Source organism: Cucurbita pepo, chromosome LG02, assembly GCF_002806865.2.
Source record: "Cucurbita pepo subsp. pepo cultivar mu-cu-16 chromosome LG02, ASM280686v2, whole genome shotgun sequence".
NCBI lineage: Eukaryota > Viridiplantae > Streptophyta > Magnoliopsida > Cucurbitales > Cucurbitaceae > Cucurbita > Cucurbita pepo.
Genome location: NC_036639.1, coordinates 7795319 through 7815963, shown reverse-complemented (window position 1 = coordinate 7815963; position 20645 = coordinate 7795319). Strand labels below are relative to the sequence as shown.

Here is a 20645-nt window from a genome sequence, read left to right as displayed (position 1 = left end):
GAAATCATGGGCTTTCTAGTGAGGCATGCCTTGCTAGCCAAGGCGTATTAATGCGTATTAAACCCTAGGTACCTTAGTAGCCGTCTTTTCCTTTTTGAGTGACTGTCATACCTGTGAAGGAGGAGCCGAAGGGTTTAGGTGAGGGATCGAAAACGTTGCGAGACTTCAGATCGGGTTCAATAACGCCGCGAGATTTAGGTAGGAGCAGGCGCTAGTGTACGTCGGGCAGGGAGGGACAGACGCGCCACCGGAGATGGATGAACGACGACGCTTCCACAGGTGACAGCAGCCAAGCCCACGATTAGGGCTATTGAGGCGTTCGGGCGAGGAAGACGAAGCGGCGGGCGCGGGTCGACCCTCGGCATTCTGCGGTTCGTCTCGGCTGGCGTGCAGCCCACACCTCACAGGCCGCGCTCAGGCCCACCATTGGGCCTCGTTCCTTTTCGGCCCAAACCAGAGGTGCGCCCAAAAAAAACCCTGCGCCATTAGGGTTCTTCGAAGCCCATCGGTTTCGGCTCCACCAGCGGCTCGGCCAGGTCGGCTCGGCTATGCGGCTTGGCGGCGCGGCTCGGCGGCTCGGCATCCGAATAGCATACCGGTTTCTAGGTTTTTGACCCTTCTGGAGTCATTCCCACCCTTGTTTCAGCCATCTGAGGTCAGTATAACTCCATTGCGATAAAATAGATTGTGATAGGGACGTACCTTGGTAGCTAGGCATAAGAGCTAGTTGGGAAATGGCTCTAAGTGTATCATGTTATCTTATAGGAGGTAGTTAGGCGCTGGAGTTAGCATTGTGGGTGACTTCGGCCAAGGCCAAGGAGGTAAGTAACCTTACTGTTGGCGTTAGTTTTGTATGTATGTTGGTGCGTGCCCTGTGGCCCTTGCATGCACCATATGTTGTTGCTGTATGCTAGGTTAGATGTTTCTTGCCGTGAAATGCTATGCATGCTTTGTTTATGTATGTGATTCTTGCAGTGAATTGCTATGTATGCCATGTTTATGAATATGATGTTGTGACGCGTTTTGTCGCCCTGTATGTATGATGAGCTTGATTGACATGTTATGATTGTAATGAGAACCCCACATGCCATGAATAAGATGACTAGTATGCTAGGACATGCTTGCTCAATGTGGACCCTGTTATGCTATGTTATGCTTGCCTAATGTGGACCCGGTTATGCTACGTAATGCGGCGAGGGGATGGAGCGTCGTATGTGTAATGCCATGGAGGTAAACCTTAAGAACCTCGTGCACGCTATGGTTGGGGCACTCCCCCGTTATGCTTCGGATGGTATGGATGCGTATATTCGATATTGTGTTCGCCACGATATCATGCAGGCCCTCCTTTGTCCGTGGCGTCCGGTATTGTATGTCATACATACCCGACCAAGCCAGGCCCAGGGAGTTCGCTTGCGAGCTCGCCTGGTGGGCCCACGATCACACACGTGGGCCATGTGTGGGAAATTACCATGCATCCACCCCCGCCCGGACAAGGCAAGGGCCTAAGGCCATGGGAAGGAATGGAAGACAAACCTCTCTCTCAGCTGCGTTCTTCTAACATTGTGCGGCATGTATGGTAATGATGTGCGACATGTATGGGTATTCTCTGTGACATGTATGTGTGTTGCGTGCGTCATGTACGTGTATTGTGTGCGACTGCTTGCATGTATTGTGTGCGACTGCTTGCATGTATTGTGTGCGACTGCTTGTATCCGAATGTATGAATATATGCTTAACCCCAACAGTGGGGCGACTTACTGGGTATTTTATATAATACTCAAGCCACGTGCTACCAATATTTTTCAGGAAAGGGCAAGGCTCCCATGTACGGATGACGGTGGATGAGGCGAAGGGCCATGGAAATCTTGAGGAGGGTTTGTTGTGTCGTAGCGCCTGTTGGATTCTCTTGGGTTCTTAGTTTTGCGAATTGTTTTCTCTAGTCTCTGTTGATTACTTCTAGGCTAGGTTGTCGCAATTGTTTTCCTAGATATGAACTGCTTAAATTGATGAATGCATTTTCGTTGTTGATTACTTCTAGGCTAGGTTGTCGCAATTGTTTTCCTAGATATGAACTGCTTAAATTGATGAATGCATTTTCGTTACCGAGGCTGTTCCATGTGAACTCTTGTCCTGTTGTTTTGACGAGTATAAGGTAACGTCGCTAATTAGGGTGGAGAAAATTAGAGGCGTTACAGAAATGATCCTTGAATGTGCAAAAACTAAATGAGATTGGCCTTACTTGCTGAATTCTCGTGTAGCCTTGTATTGGAATTTCAAGCTTTCAAGCTTCTTCTTTATTGACGGCCACAATAGAGCAAATTTATTTGAGGCTCTTTCAACACTCGATTCATTCATAAAACTTGTGGGTAATCTTATTTAGAAGGTGTAAGAACAAGTTTAGAGGGAAATGATAGACAATTACTCTCGAATTTGGAAGAAACCCGAAAGTAGAAAACCCAAAAACTCAACAGCTATAACTTGCGATTGAGAGCTAAACTTAGCTTGATTCTTTTTCCAAACCAAAGCTCTCCCTTCTGAAACCTCAAGAATTATCGTAATTTTGAGTTTGAGCTTTTGAATTTTCCGTCGGAAATATCGTATCTAATCAATGAGCAACCAATTTTCAATTTGAATCTAGTCATTAGATGTGATGAGGTGTGTCTCCTCTAGAACGTACTCAAATTTTGTAAAGATCCAACAGTTGGAAACGAAGATATGAAGGATCTTCTGATCGCCGCTCACTGTCACGTAATTTGCCATTTTCCAAATATTTTATTATTATTTTTCTAAAAAATCTAAAAGTTTTCTATAAATTCTTCACTCTTTGCACGTCATTTTTTTCCGTCTTGCACCTTGAAATTCGTTCTCGATAAGAAATTAAATATTAGAAAAACTGCATTTTTGCTTTTTATGCTTATTTTTTCCTTTCAAATAATTTTTCGAAGGTGTTATTGGCCCTATAATTATTGACGTTGCTGGCTTAGGACCCTTATTCTTGCTTGAAATCCTTAATTCTTTTCCTTAGATCCTTTAGACTTTACATGAGTGACTTACTTGAGTTACTTTACCCTTACTTGACATGAGTGATTTCTATTGGGTTAAAAGGTTTGAGTATTTAAAAATACTTGTATGTAACCTTACTATTGGAATAAAAAAAATGCAACCACATGCAATCATGTTGGAACTTATCGTTTTAGTATCATCATAACCTTGATCTCAGTTTCTAGTTCAGGCTGATTGGATATGTATTACTTCTCTACACACAGTATACATAGGTGCACATGGACCCCAAGGTAGACTCATATACGTACACCTGGACTAGGTTTTTGACTAGCGCACACTCGTGCTACCGAAAAAGTTGCAAAGAAAAAAGAGCGTGTGTAATATCATGGTGTAAACAATATTGTACTGTATGCATGCATGAGGTCCCCATATCTTTAAACCATGAAATATACGTATGATGTGGGGTCATACCTTCGTTATTTCATAAACATAACTTTCATGAATAGCATACATGGCTAAACAATATTTCATAAGCCTGAAGAGAATATGCTAATATAGTGTGCATGGCATAATGTATATATAGAGACATCATACATCATACAACATGAAAGTAATCATAAGATACATAACATAACATCATATATATGTCTCATGCAAGTTGCTATTTGTTTGATCCTATTCATCGAGGTTAAATCTACAATTAGAATTCTATTGACATTGTCCACTTTGAACATAAGCTCTCATGACTTTGTTTTTTATTTCCCGAGCAAGTCTCACACCAATGGAGATGGTGTTCCTTATAAATCCATGATCATCCCTTTAATTAGCCAATGTGGGACTACTCCTCTCAATAATCCTTAACATCCTCGTTCTACTTCATATGTAAGAGGGATCTATCGAGTGTCTGAATGCTCACAAAGAGCGTCTCTTTAAGCCTTCCACGTTAAATTTGGTGAATCCATTAGCTGAATATGAGATGACAGAAGTTGAAACACTGCCAATTGAAAGCATTGAGAACCCTTACAACAGAAGCCCCCTAAAAGTTTGTAGCTACTCTTCAAAACATAGTGGGAGAGATGGAAGAGTCAATGGAACAAGGTCTTATGTACGTCGATGTTAGGATCGCACAACAACACACACGCTTGATCTAGATGAACACGAAGAATGAGATAGAGAAAATTGCAAGGAGAACTCTGGCTAAAAGGATTTTTTTTTTATTGATGACTCCAGGCATGTACAACAAGAGAGAGTACAGAGAATAGAAAGTACTTTTCAAAGCTCTACCGGACGGGATATATATATAGTTCAGTTTACTATATATACTTTACCAGATTTAACAATCTACTGTATATAGCTATTTACCATATACAGCTTTACCGGATATAGCTTTACTATATATAACTTTACCATATATAGCTTTACTATATATAACTTTACTATATATAACTTTATTATATACAACTTTACTATATACAACTTTACTATAGGGTAAATAGTTATATATAGTAGATGATTAAATCGAGTAAAGCTATATATAGTAGATGGTTAAATATGATAAAACTATATATAGTAAACTGAACTATATATATATCCCGTCTGGTAGAGCTTTGAAAAGTACTTTCTATTCTCTGTACTCTCTCTTGTTGTACATACCTGAAATCATCAATAAAAAAAAAATCCTTTTAGCCAGAGTTCTCCTTGCANCTCTCTTGTTGTACATGCCTGAAGTCATCAATAAAAAATCCTTTTAGCCAGAGTTCTCCTTGCAACTTCTCTCTATCCTTCTCTTTGTGTTCATCTAGATCGAGCGTGTGCGTTGTTGTGCGATCCTAACAACTGGTATCGATCCTAACAACTGGTATCAGAGCAAGGCAAAATTCACCACGATCTGTGAAGATGGAAAGTTCAAAGATTGGAATTGAGAAGTTCGATGGATCCGATTTCGGTTTCTGGAAGATGCAGATTGAAGATTATCTGTACCAGAAAGATCTTCACGAACCTCTGTTGGGGGTGAAGCCGGATACCATGACCACGGAACAGTGAAGCTCAAGGATCGACAGGCCTTAGGGCTGATCCGGTTGACGGTATCCAGAAACGTGGCGTTTAACATCATCAAGGAGAAGACAACGTCAGATCTGATGAAAACGCTGTCAAATATGTATGAAAAATCGTCGGCTATGAACAAGGTGTATTTGATGCGTAGATTGTTCAATCTACAGATGTCTGAAGGTGGTGTATTACTGATCATATAAATGAATTCAATATGATCATAAGTCAACTGGGTTCGGTGGAAATTAATTTTGAAGATGAAATTAAAGCATTGATTTTGATGTCATCCTTACCCGAGTCATGGGATATTGTTTTTGCCGCAATTAGCAGTTCCCGAGGATCTGATAAACTAAAGTTTGATGAAATTCGAGATGTAGTTCTCAGCGAAAGTATTCACAAACGGGAAACTGGAGATTCATCAGGCAATGCTCTCAGTGTTGATCGAAGGGGAAGAAGTAAATCAAAGAACTCAAACAAACATGGGCGATCAAAATCAAAGAACCGGGGAAAATCTCCAAACAAACCCAACGTAACGTGTTGGAGCTGTGGGGGAAAAGGACACTTTTGGATAGATTGTACAAAACTGAAGAAGAAGCAAAATCATAAATCTAAAGATGATGATTCTATATATACAACAGAAGATACTGAGGACGTTTTAATCCTTAGTGTGGACAGCCCAGCTGAATCCTGGATTTGGGATTCAGGTGCATCGTTCCATTCGTCTTCAAGGAATTGTTTTGAAATTTCAAATCAGGAAATTTTGGGAAGGTGTATCTTGCTGACAACAAAACTTTGGAGATTGAAGGGAAGGGAGATGTCTCCATACAAACTCTAGCAGGAAATCAGTGGACATTACAAGATGTCAGATACATTCCTGGTCTCAAGAAGAACCTGATCTCTATTGGTTAGTTGGATAGCACAGGCTATACAGCAGAGTTTGGAAAGAGTTCATGAAAGATTATGAAGAGCGCCATGGTTGTTGCACGTGGCACAAAATCTGAAACCTTATACACTACTGCAGAGTGTATAAACATGACTGCTGCTGCTGAGAGTGCTTCCAATTCAAGTCTATGGCACAATAGACTTGGACATATGAGCGTCAAAGGAATGAAGATGCTGACTGCGAAAGGAGCTTTAGAAGGCTTAAAATCTGTTGATATGGGTCTTTGTGAGAGCTGCGTTATGGGCAAACAGAAACGAGTTAGTTTCACAAAGGCTGCCAGAGAACCGAAGAAAGTGCGGTTGGAAATGGTCCATACAGACGTCTGGGGACCATCTCCAGTTTCATCACTTGGTGGATCAAGGTACTACGTCACCTTCATCGATGACTTCAGCAGGAAGGTATGGGTTTACTTTCTGAAACATAAGTCAGATGTGTTTACCACCTTCAAGAAGTGGAAAGCTGAAGTTGAAAATCAGACCGGCTTGAAGATCAAATGCCTGAGGTCTGACAATGGAGGAGAGTACAACAAATCAGAGTTTATAACATTTTGTGCAGCTGAGGGAATTAGATTAATAAGAACAATTCCCGGTAAGGCAAGACAAAATGGTATTGCAGAAAGGATGAACAGAACCTTGAATGAGCGAGCAAGAAGCATGAGGATTCATTCTGGATTGCCAAAGGCATTCTGGGCTGATGCTGTGAACACAGCAGCATATTTGATTAATAGAGGGCCGTCAGTACCCTTGAAGTTCAAATTGCCCGAAGAAGTATGGACAGGAAAAGAACTCAAGTACTCTCACTTGAGAACCTTTGGCTGTACTGCATATGTTCATGTTGATCCAGAGAAGAGAGATAAGCTTGATGCTAAGGCTGTGAAATGCTACTTCATAGGCTATGGCTCTGACATGTTCGGGTATAGGTTTTGGGATGAGAAAAATATGAAGATCCTAAGACACTGTGATGTGACCTTTGATGAAAATGTCATGTACAAGGACAGAGAGAAGATAAACTCTGAGACTACGAAGCAAGTGGGAGTTGAATTTGAGTGGCAAGAAAATTCACACAGTGATGGTACAACAGAAGCTCAAGAAACTCCTGATCCTATTGCTGAAGAACCAGACGTGGCTGATCCTATTGCTGAAGAACCAGACGTGGAGCAAGTTGCACCTGAACAGGTGTTGAGAAGATCATCCAGAACTACCAGAGCACCAGACAGATATTCAACCTCATTACACTATCTGTTGCTGACTGACGAAGGAGAACCAGAGTCCTTTGATGAGGCCCTACAAGTGGAAGATTCAACTAAGTGGGAGCAAGCCATGGATGATGAGATGAGCTCACTTGAAAGGAATAATACGTGGGTGCTGACTGAGTTGCCTACAGGAAAGAGAGCTCTGTTGAACAAATGGGTGTTCAAAATCAAGGTTGAACCAGATGGCAGAAGGAGGTTTAAGGCTCGGTTAGTAGTTAAAGGATATTCACAAAGAAAAGGCATTGATTATGCTGAGATCTTTTCTCCAGTTGTGAAATTAACTACTATCCGAATTCTACTGAGTATTGTTGCATCGGAGAATTTGCACCTTGAGCAAATGGATGTAAAAACGGCATTTTTACATGGAGATCTAGACGAGGAGATCTATATGCAACAACCCGAAGGATTTGCAGCTCCAAGCAAGGAGCACATGGTGTGTAAGCTCAATAAGAGCTTGTATGGACTGAAACAAGCACCGAGACAATGGTACAAGAAGTTTGACTCCTTCATGAGCAAGAGTGGTTTCCACAGAAGTGAAAAGGATCAGTGTTGCTACCTCAAGAAATACACTGATTCTTATGTGTTTCTACTCCTGTATGTGGATGATATACTAATTGCTGGATCAAGTATGAGGGAGATAAACCACCTGAAGGCAAGCTTGTCTTCAGTATTTGAGATGAAAGATTTAGGTGCAGCGAAGCAGATCCTTGGGATGAGGATTTCTCGAGATAGATCTGCTGGCACATTAAATCTATCCCAAGAGCAGTACATTGAGAAGGTGTTGTCCAAATTCAAGATGAATAACGCTAAACCCAGGACTACCCCCTTGGCAAATCATATTAAATTGTCAAAGGGGCAATCTCCCAAGACAGTTGAGGAACGTGAGCACATGGCATCAGTTCCGTACGCTTCTGCAGTTGGGAGTTTGATGTATGCTATGGTCTGCACTAGACCTGACATAACACATGCAGTGGGAGTTGTTAGCAAGTACATGGCAAATCCAGGGAAGGAACATTGGGAAGCTGTGAAGTGGCTTCTAAGATATCTGAGAGGTACATCCAATACTACACTTTGTTATGGCAATGGCAAAGTAGTTCTGCAAGGTTTTGTGGATGCTGATCTGAGTGGAGATGTAGACTCCAGCAAGAGCACATCTGGGTATATCTACACTATAGATGGAACAGCAGTGAGTTGGATGTCTAAGCTTCAGAAATGCGTTGCTCTTTCATCTACTGAAGCTGAGTACGTGGCCATAGCTGAAGCTGGAAAGGAGATGATATGGATGACAGACTATCTAGAAGAATTAGGCCGGAAGCAGTGCAAGAAGATCCTTTATACAGATAGTCAGAGTGCCATACAGTTGGTGAAAAACCCAGTCTATCATTCAAGAACAAAACACATTAGAAGACGGTACCATTTCACTCGCAGGTTAGTGGAAGAAGGCGATATGTGTTTGGAGAAGATAGAGGGTGCAAAGAATCCAGCAGACATGTTGACAAAATGTGTTGATGTTGGAAAATTAAGGTTATGCAAAACCTTAATTGGTATGGTGTAGGATCAGTCTCCAAGTGGGAGAATTGTTAGGTTATGGAGTCTGCTCTCTTATTTATAGCTTGGTCAACGGTTATATCTGGTAAAGCTATATTTGGTAAAGCTATATATGGTAAAGCTATATATAGTAAAGCTATATCCGGTAAAGCTATATATGGTAAATAGCTATATATAGTAGATGGTTAAATCTGATAAAGCTATATATAGTAAACTGAACCATATATATATCCCGTCCGGTAGAGTTTTGAAAATGTACTTTCTATTCTCTGTAATTCTCTCTTACTGTACATACGTGAAGTCATCAATAAAAAAAATCCTTTTAGCAAGAGTTCTTCTTGCACTTTTCACTATCCTGTTCTTTGTGTTCATCTAGATCGAGCGTGTGCGTTGTTGTGAGATCCTAAAATGATCATGGTACTACCAAGTACGTATCGCCTAAGGGGACGAGCCCAAGACAATGTGAGTAACAAGATATGGGGCCTTTGAGTTCCTAGTAATGCCCTTTGGCTTAACAAACGCCCCAGCTACGTTTTGCACGTTAATGAACCAGGTTTTCCACGAATACTTGGATCAGTTCATCGTAGTATACCTCGACGACATAGTTGTATACAGCACAACCCTAGAGGAACACAAGGTGCACCTGAAGCTAGTGTTTGACAAGCTGCGGCAGAATCACTTGTACGTCAAAAAAGAAAAATGTGCCTTCGCACAAACATGTATCAACTTCCTTGGACATGACATCAGTTGTGGACAGATCGGTATGGATAGTGATAAGATAAAAGCTATCCAAGAGTAAAAAATTCCTACTTTCATATCCGATGTGCGATCCTTCCTAGGATTGGCAAACTACTATAGGCGGTTCGTCGAAGGGTTTTTACGACGAGCCGCCCCATTAACAGAACTCCTGAAGAAAGACCACCCTTAGTCATGGTCAAATGAATGTCAAATGGCCTTTGAAGATCTGAAAGCAACCATGAAGAGGGGTCCTGTCCTTGGATTAATAGATGTTACTAAACCATTTGAAATAGAGACAGATGCTTCCGACTTTGCCCTATGCGGTGTCCTTATTCAAGAAGGCCACTCCATCGCTTATGAAAGTCGAATGCTCAATGATGCTAAAAGGAGGTACACTGTCTCCGAAAAAGAAATGCTGGTTGTGGTCCGCCTACAAGTCTGGAGACAGTACCTCTTGGGATCACAATTCGTAGTGAAGACGGATAACCGCGCCATTTGCCACTTCTTCGATCCACTTCTTCCAAAACTCGGAGAATATGATGCCATCTTGGTTATCGTAGACCGACTCTCAGAATACTCGACGTTCATTCCCACCCCTAAATTATGCTTGGCTGAACTAACAGCCCAACTATTTTTCAAACACATTGTAAAGTTAAGGGGCATTCCGTTGAGCATCGTCAGCGATAGGGATAGTAGATTCATTAGGACATTCTGGACCGAGTTATTCGCCTTCTTGGGAACGACTTAAACATCTCCTCAAGCTATCATCCTCAAACCGATGGACAGACGAAACGGTTCAACTGCTTGCTCGAAGAATACTTACGTCACTTTGTCGACGCTCGGCAGAAGAACTGGATACAACTGCTAGATGTCGGCCAATTCTGTGTCTATTGTCAAACGAGTTCGTCTACGGGAAAGAGCCCCTTCAAAATTGTAAGTGGACGACAGCCGGCCTTGCCCCATATTATTGATCATCCTTATGCAGGAAAAAATCCTCAAGCTCAAAACTTAACGAGAGAATGAAAGTAGACAACAGATATAGCCCGGACATATTTGGAGAAAGCTTCCAAGCTTATGAAGAAGTTGGCAGAGTCGCCCTCTCCAATTCTGAGCAGGAGACCAAATCCTCATCAAGTTGAGACCAGAACAGATCAGATTCTGCAACCGAAAGGACAGACCAGAACAGATCAGTCTTATCAAGATGAAACTCGTTCTGTGGCACTGGCGGCTACTTCCTCTTACAAGATTGATCCAAATTGGTACAGTGACACAGGCACCACTGATCATATCACCAGAACCTGGATCATCTCACTGTGCGTGAACGCTATCATGGAGGTGAACAAGTTTAAGTCAGCAATGGAGCAGGTTTGCAAATTTTGCATACAAGTTATTCTTCAATTAATACTATTGCTCCTCCTCTTGCATTGTGTAAACCCAAAGGAGATTCTCTTACTATGAATAGATATGATCTTTTCTACGTTTAACACAAAGTACATGGTAAACCCAAAGGAGATAGTGGGGCTTGTAATTATGTTCTAGAACTTAGTAACGTAAAACAACAGTTAATATTCTATAACCAGCATAACATACACTTTAGAACACTTACCGATTGTCCAACGCCTAACTGAGTAAAAATATTTGTTGAATCGCTAGAAAACAAACTATTTTAGAAAAAGGAAATCATGTGAACTGCCATATTTTAGTGTCTAAAGGTGTATAACGCTAAAAAGAAAAAACGGTAAAGTCAGAGGAGAAAAAGGGGCATTTTGCTTCTCAACCCATTATCGGGGACTTGAGGATTTCCCACAATGCACCTACAAAAGAGAAAGAGAAAGAAAGAAAGTTGAGAGAAAAACTTGAGAGGAGAAAAGTAACCAGCTGAACTTCTCATTGGAAAACAATCATCAAAGTTCACTCTCGACCAAGACTTCACACAGGAACTTCTTCTTAAAGAAATGGAGGACTCGTGTAGTTGAAGTTCCGTTTTCCATCAAGATGTGAGAGGAATCCGCAAGGTAAGATCTCGAATGTTCCTCTTCATATATGAGATCTTCCTTTGTGAATAGAGTGCTAAAGTTTGATATCATCATCTAGGGAAGATCTGTAGCTGATTTTGTGAAGAAAATCGATCCGAAGCGTTGAGATCTGAGAATTCTTACAAGAACGGTAAGGGTGCTAACGGACCTCCTTCCGACGCTCATAACTCGTCGTATGATTAAGCAAAAAATATATATATATTAGCACATAGTTTATAGTACAATCTAAAACTTTGATGAAGAAATCATTTCAATTTGGATTAAAAATCGGGAGATAAAAAATGAGAATAACGTCGAAAAACTAATCAGAAATCTCATTTTTTCTGTTAGGAGGAGAGAGAAGGCGACGACGTGCCACGTGTTAAATGGAAAGAGGTTTCTCGTGCATCGATAGCCACTAGACACGCGTCGAACTCCCCCTAAAGTGACGTGGTTCTATTCTTCCAGCGACACGTGCCTACGGCAGTGCCAACTCGACTCGCATTCCTCAGCCGACCCGATACCCACACGACGAATCGAACTGCAGCGACCCGCGATCCAACCCAACCACTGACGACTTGCAATTGCAGAAAAGTGTGCGCTCGTGGCACTTGCGCATGGAATCTACGATTGGGCTTATCTTGGCGAGTGGCTAGCGCGTGGCAGGCGCGTGTAAGCATGTTTTGGCCCGTTCGACTTTTGTTTGCCTAATTTTCAACCCGATTCCTATTCTAGCCCAATCTTTATGTGATTTAGGACCTAGTTGCAAAATCGGTATTTTTGGACACTCTACTTTCTTAGGAACCCTAACGTAAGGGCACACGTCAACCAAGTCACCACACGATATTTAGGAAGAGATACTTGTAGGATTCGCTTGGTTTGCATGCATGCTAGAATATTTTCCTTAGATGTAGGTTTTCTTTGAATGTATTTGGATTAGTTCATTAATATGAAGAATGGATGTAATATGTGAAACATTATGCGAACTTTCTGATTGTGCAAATATACTTTAAGCTTCCGCTGTATTTATGTATATATTAATTCATGCTGAAAGGAGGATGAGAATTTGCGAACTCTGCACTTCGAGAGCCTAATGGATGTTATCGCACTATTGAGCATGTTTGTTTATTTTTGCATGAATTATGTATGATGATGCTAGATATAGTTGCATGCACACTCAGTTAGCTTTCATGAACCAATGTAACGATAAGTCTAGGATTTTGTGGTTAAAGTGACAAGTCACTAAGTAAATACCTAACCCTTCTCCTAGGAGCCTAACAAACCACCACGGCATACAAACCCCACTAGAGTACCCTAGGCTACATGTGTGTGATTGGTGTCATAGCTTTGTGGGGGACCAGGGAGTTCCTGATTAGGACTCAACTTCTCCTAGCCGTTTTAGCATGAAAAACGTGAGACCCATGTCGTACAGACCATTTAACTGGATGGGTTAAGGGGCGTAGCCCTCACCGAATAGGGGAACTATCATGGACCTAGGGGGTTGCAGCTCACTTCCTAGGTAAGATACTAGGTAGCCTCAGAGCCATGCTGAGGTAGCTACTCACAAGGCGCCAGTCAAACACAGGTTGACATAAGGGAACTCATAGGGTTTAAATGAAAGGACGAAGAACAAAAGAAGCCCCACGGAGCTAAGACCAGAATTAGACATCCTAGAGTCAAAGAAAAATCCATGGAAATTTGTTAAGCTTAGGATGCAATAAGAGACTACAAGTAGGTGGCTTACTTGTTATATCTTCCTTTTTCAGGTACGTGAGGCGTTGGGTCAGGAGAGGGCGTGTTGAGGGATGTGAATTGTCACAAAGGAAAGCATCTCTCAGGGCGTCAATCTGGTCTTACCTTTTAGTACACTTTGTCCTTCATGCTTTCTTTCATTGTAAAAAACTAATCACATATAGATTCTTTGTATTAAAACGCTCTTCTTATGAAATATACGATTAATTTTTTAAAATGATGTTTTCTTTTGAATTTCATGCATACACACTACACATCATTTTCATTTTCAATCACGACTCGTAGTAAATATTGGGCCGTGATAGTGATGATAATGTGGTGTCACACATCATCTTAACTTTGTTTTCTTAACCTCTGTGTACTATTTAGATCGATTCACCTATTTTTATATCCGTTTTTATAATGATTTTTTTACTTTCAAGAAAATAGACTAAATTTGAGACCTACGTAAGAAATTTTAGGAAGAAATAGCTATAGAAAGGTCCTCAAAAGTGATCCCCGAACATAGGTTAAATGGTAAATCACCGAATTTGATGACTTTTACTCACTATTCAGATTGTTTTGACACCTATTTAGACTAGTTCTCATAAATATTTTTGTTGGTAAAGAAACTAGACACTATTTGCAACATACCCTAGAAATTTGGTAGAAAAGAAACTTTAGGAAGACTGTGAACTAAGCACCCGAACATATTCGAACAAGTAAGTAGCAATATGGAACAACATCAAATAGTACTTGTAGGAGTCGATTAGGACAAGTTTCATATGATTAAAAATCATATCTATGGACAAAATTGATCTATTATCATGATAGTTAAACCTAGAAACGTGTATTGTTTACAGTTTAACATAGTTTACCGCTTTATAGTTTTTACTTGCATGTTTAGCACTCAAATATTCTTAACATGTTTATGAGCTCTCTAGCATGCCTAGGTTGATTTTATTCCCTATATTGTGCCTTTTGAATATGATGTATGTTGTGATTGTCAATAGATGCATGGCATAGGAGTTTGGGTACCTGTTTATGCCCAATTATAAGTTGGACAATCGATAAGTGTCCTAGAGCATCTGTTATGCTGTTTATAGATTGTGAACCGCTGTTTTACGTTACTAAGGTACTAGAACCTAGTTACAGGCCCCACTGTCTCCTTTAGGTTTACTATGTACTTTGTGAGAACAGACCACAAAAGGGTCCAATTTTATGAATAACTAAGGAGTGGCATAAAATTAGGCTAGCGTGGTCAATTGAGTTCAACTGGCCACCTCATCATCTTTTTCCTCCGGCACGGGAAGAAGACACACGTGCCACTGCTCCTCCATCTGAAAATGGACTCCGCCAGCTCATTCTAGGGCATTTCTCCCCTCGATTTCTTTATGAAATGTAAAGATGGAGTGTCATGGAAGAGATTGGGATTCGTATCTCACTAGTTCATGACTTCAACTTAAGTTATGGACGTCCAAAGTTGAGAGGAAACTTAGTTTGTCGCCGAAGCTAACCTAGAGGGTGTTGTTATTGGGCAGGACGATACAGGTACTATCAGGCCACACTTCCATCACCAAAATTCTTTCTTATACATCACTTAAGCTAGAGGAATGGGATTGAGAACACGACTTGACATTTCGGCTGAAGTTTCTGAAAATCGAAAAATTTCTTCCCCACGTCTAAGCTAATCCTTTAAGACTTGTCTGTACGGATTCATGGCAAGAAGAAAAAATACTTTGATGAACGAAACGAAGGTTGAAAGTCGCCAGATGCAAAGAACCCATAGGTTGTCTATCGGTAAGCTTTCGAGTTTAGAATTTTAGAATTTTTAGTCTAAAGTTCGACCTCTATTATACAAGTCGTGACATGGGTCTCATACCTTTAGATTTAGGAAAAAATATAAACAATTTTGGTGAAGGAATTGAGAGAGAGAAGATCTAAATCAGCTAAACCAAGAGCATGAAACAACCTAAAATTTTGGATAAGTACAACGTTGAGTACCCAATTTTGACCCTTATAACTTGCTCGATTACGATTCAATTTAAGTAGAATTAGTCTTAAATGAACTGTGATATGTAGGACTATAAATTTTGTGAAGAACTCATGTAGAAATATTCGTTGAACCGCTGGAAGACAAACAAATATTTAGAGGAAGAAAATCACGCTGACGGCCTTGTTTCAGTATCTTAAGTTTAGAGCGATGATGTTGCAGTCAATGAGATAGATACACCTATTTTGACTGGTTCACAATTTTGAGATCGGTTCTTATAATGATTTTTTATGTTTCAAAAACTAGACTCAATTTAGGACCTACCTAAGAGATTTGAAGAAGAAATAACTACACAAAGGGCATCAAAAGTGATCCCCGAACATAGGTTAAGAGGTTAAGCACTAAATTTGATGACCTTTACCAGACTGGTTCACTTTTGTTTAGACTGGTTCTCTTAAAATTGTTTGTTGTTCAAGACACTAGATACAATTTTCATCCTACCCTAGAAATTTGGAAGAAAGGCAGCTTCAAGAAGACTTTAAACCTAGTATCTAAATACACCGGAACAAGTAGGTAGCCATATGGAACAAACATCGAATAGTACTTGTAGGAGTCGATTAGGACAAGCACATATGATTAGAAATCATATCTAGAAACCTAATTGACCTAGTATCATAATGGCTAAATTAGAAATGTGTATGATTTACGGTTTAGCATAGTTTGCAGTGAAGGGAATGAACTCTTAATCCACGTAGCGGAAGCATTGGAAACCGTTTTGATTTTTATAAGAATTAAAACAAAGCAATAAATAGAAGAGTAAGAACTCTACCTTTGTAGAAACTCTAGCTTGCAAGACTCCTCGGACCTCGGAGTATTCCAACCATGCAGAAATTCTTCAACACTCCACAAGATCTTCCTTACTATGACTCGAACACAAGGTCAAGGCTTGTGGGAGCCTCTTGATAGAAAATCTCAAAGGGATTGGAGAAAGAGTTTCGAGAATTCTCTGGAGATGTAATTTCATTCTCGTGGGAGAGATTGATGTGTCTTTGGCTCAACCTACCTCTCAAGAGAAAGTGGGAGAGATTGATGTGTGTTTGGCTCAACCCGAATGTCCTATTTATAAGGACTCTCAGAGAATATTTGCCAAATAATATATTAGCATATTTGATATATTAGAATATTATACCTTATATAAATCATATTTAGATATTATAAGATATCCTAATATATATTTAATTAATTTGATTCTCATTCAAATTTCAAATATATTTTTATTTAATGTATCAAAATACATTAATGGTATCAAATACAATAATGTATCTAATATATTGAATATTAATTTGAACCCTTCAAATTAGTATGTTTTCTCCATTTATATTTCACATATCTAATATATTAAATATTAATTTGAACCCTCCAAATTAAATATATTTTCTCTATTTATTAAATATTAATTTGACATTTCAAATTAAATTTAGTTTCTCCTTTATATTTAATATATCTAATATATTAAATATCAATTTGAACTCTTCAAATCTTCTTTCAAATAAATTGAACCTTTTAGCATTTCGAGCTACGAAGGAGACCTTATGGACCTACAGATTATAAGCTCCAATCATACAAAATTAATTAATTAAACTCTTTAATTAATCAATTTCCATTCATTAACTATAGGTCACTCCACTATAGACATAGAGTTGCACTCTTATGCACTGTAGGACAAGTTATGTCCATCGATTTAATCATCAAGCAAGTCGATCCTTCACGAGTTGTTCATAATTACAGCTGGGTCAAAAGTCTGTTTTACCTCTGTAATTACATTTTTCACCTTAAGTACCACTGATTCTCTAATGAACAATTTGTCTATGATCCAATCATAAACCAAGTCCCTGTCCAGCCAATGAGAGGTCGGGCCCCATTGTTCAAGTCCCAAAATCAATACTTAAGAGAACAACTCATCTACTTTCCTTATATCGAAAGGAGTGAATTCCATCTCATAATATTATGTTCCCAACTCCCTATTTGGTCAAGCCCCCAAAATAGTAGGCATATTGAATCGGCTAAAAGAGCCATTCTCGCCCATGTAAATTAAAGGACAAGCCCTCGCAGGTAGGAGTTCATAACTCACTCAGGATCAAGATCGAGTCACATATGATCGTCATGTGAAATATTAATCTTCTCAATTAATGGATTTATAAGGAGAGATTGAGTATTTCTTAGTCCAGTCTCATACAAACTCATTGTATAGGATACCCCCACTTACATGTCTCCACATGAATGATTTGGATCAAATCATTTGTAACGATTACAAAGTGGGCCGTATCAATAGTGTTACCTGGATAAGGTACCCAACCTTATCTATATACTATAGACTCTTTAGGTTATTACTTGAACACGGTCATCTTGTTCGTCAACCACATACTATTCAAGATTACATTAATAACCTTGGATTTTCATATAATGGATAACAATTAAATCACAAATAAAATAATATAAATTATTGTTAAAAAACTAAATAATTAATTTCGAGGCTTTAGGGCATAAATCCAACATACAACTCTATAGTTTCCGCTTGCATGTTTGAGAGTTCTAATATTTTTACCATGTTTATAAGTTTTTCAACCTGTCTAGATTGATTTTTTATTCCTTATATTGAGCATGTTGAGCATGATGTATGTTATGAGTGTCCTTGGATGCATGCCAAAGGGTTTGCAAAACCCGTTTGTGACCAGTTTTGCTTTAGACGATCGATATGTGTCCTATAGTCTCAATAAGTTGGTTATTGATTATGAAACATTGTTTTACATTACTAAGGTACTAGACCTAGCTACAGGTCCAACTTTCTCCTTTGGGTTGACCATGTACCTTGTAGGGATGATTAGGGTGCAACCTCTGTTCATGAACTAGCCAAGGGGTGTTAGGGTCCATGTAGTATATATAGTCGAGTTGTCAACCTTACTGAGTTACAGGAGTCATAGAGGGTATGTTATTCAGGTAGTTTCAGTTGTGCTTAGTGAGGGAGCCAGGTTAGTTATTATATCTGCTTAGAAGGGTGACCGACAGGTAATTTACTATTCTAGCACAAGATGGGGTGCCAACAAGTAAGTTACTATCTCCGTTCGAAAGGGTGATGCGACAAGTCAGTGACTGTTTTAGCCTAAAAAGGTGATGTAACAGATAGTTATAACCCAACACCACTAGGGGAAATCATCTGGTATGAGCTTAGTATATAGTCAGGTGTGAAGTATGTATATTATGTTAAATCAAAGGGCTCCTCCATACTTACTAGACTTACCCTAGGCCCGACCTTTTCAGTTATGAACCCAAAGGGGTAGAACACTCCTTAGAGGAGGTATGTATACGGTTTTGGTGCGTAGAGACCTAAAAATGTCAATACAGGTATTCAGCCTCACTTTAGCTAACTCTAGGGGTAGTATGAGCACATAGCTTAAGATTCCATGTACAGGAATAAGTTTGATAAGAGGCTATAAGTTGGTTCCATACTGAGAAGTTTTATACTCGGTCTTACTACATTTCATGTTTTCAGATGAGTAATAGATCACTGGTTACTGTGGGGGGTCGTGTGACTATGGAGGGGACCTCGTTGACCTAAGTCTTTTGAATCTTATATTTATTTATATATGTCTTTTGTATCAGTTTCCAACCGTAACTAATCTTTGTATTTAAAATAGCATGCCCACAAATGTATGTATTTAACTTCTAATAATTTAATTTATTACTTTATTTGTTTTATGTCTGGTATTTTAAAAATAAAAATAAAAAAATTATATGACCTATTTCATCACATATGATAAAATATGACGAATATTTTTTAAAAAAATGGAGAGAGTTGATTAAAGTATAGAGATTTATGGGTAAAGAAACTATGAGTGGAAATATTTTAGGGTGGTCTCACTTTCTAGTTCACGCTGATTGGATGTGTATTACTTCTTTACACACGTGACTAGCGCATTTTTGCACTACCGAAAAATTCGTGGAGGAAAAAGAGCGTGCATAATACCATGGTGTACACGATATTGTATTGTATGCATTCGCATTCATCATAAAGGGGAAGTATCCAGACGCACATGAAACACAAAATGCATGAGGTCCCCATAGCTTTAAACCATGACATATACTTATGATGTGGGTCATACCTTCGTTATTTCATAAACATAACTTTCATGAATAGCATACATGGGCTAAACAATATTTCATACACCTCAAGAGAATATGCTAATATAGTGTGCATGGCATAACCTATATATAGAGACATCATATATATGTTTCATGGGATCCCACACGACATAATATAGATTTAGTTATAACATAATATAACGCCATACACGTCAAACAATCACAAGTACGGCATGTGTAAGGGCATAGAACACACGTCATTCATATTTTATACAATTCATCTAACCAATCCAATAGTAAAACCACTTGTTGGCCTAAGTAGTCACAATATTTTTTAAGTTGCTATTTGTTTGATCCTACTCATCAAGGTTTAGTTTCCAAATTGACTCCCAACCTCATTAAGGTTTGATCCTATTCATCAGGGGTTAAATCTATAATTAGGATTCTATTGACTTTGTTTTTTATTTCCCGAGTAAGTCTCATACTAATGGAGATGGAGTTCCTTACTTATAAATCCATGATCATCCCTTTAATTAACGAACGTGGGACTACTCCTCTCAATAATCCTTAACATCCTCGTTCTACTTCATATGTAAGAGGGACCTATCGAGTGTCTAAATGCTCACAAAGAGCGTCTCTTTAAGCCTTCCACATTAAATTTGGTGAATTCATTAGCTGAATATGAGATGACAAAAGTTGAAACACTGCCGATTGAAAGCACTGAGAACCCTTACACGGAAGCCCCCTAAAGTTTTTAGCTACTCTTCAAAACATAGTGGGAGAGATAAAGAATCAGTGGAACAGGGTCTTATGTATGTCGAGACATGAATAAACCACGTATCACCTAAGAGAACTATGACCAACTTTAGTCATACACAATTTCATGAGAGACACAGAAGCCTTAAATATACTATCGCATCGAGATATAGGAAAGATAAAAGGCAGCCCCTATCTATATTACAAATGGTACCGAATTGAAGATATATATATATATATATATATATATATATATATATATATATANTATTTATATGCTAGAGAGAGAATGAGAATTGAAAAATGTTGTATATGTTTGAAAAAAATATATTTTTCCTATCTCATGAATTTACATTCGCGCAAAAAAAAAAAGATTTGGTTCACTTCACAGAAAAATGAAATAACTTTCTACTTTTAATTTCTTAGATAAATATCAAAACCCATTTAAAAAAATTACAAAAAAAAAAAAAAAAAAAA

The 20645-nt window shown here is 39.0% G+C and overlaps 1 long non-coding RNA gene across 2 annotated transcripts; it reads left to right on the top strand.

Moving 5' to 3' along the window:
* The first annotated feature begins 23 nt into the window (after positions 1 to 23).
* Positions 24 to 2122, top strand: LOC111787701. 2 transcript variants are annotated; one of them, XR_002814029.1, is made up of 4 exons: positions 24 to 655; positions 766 to 1230; positions 1339 to 1576; positions 1807 to 2122. It is a non-coding gene; the product is annotated as an uncharacterized LOC111787701 (long non-coding RNA). The 2 variants fall into 2 exon arrangements; XR_002814028.1 differs by lacking the exon at positions 1339 to 1576 and having other exon boundaries at positions 766 to 821.
* The last annotated feature ends 18523 nt before the right edge of the window (positions 2123 to 20645 follow it).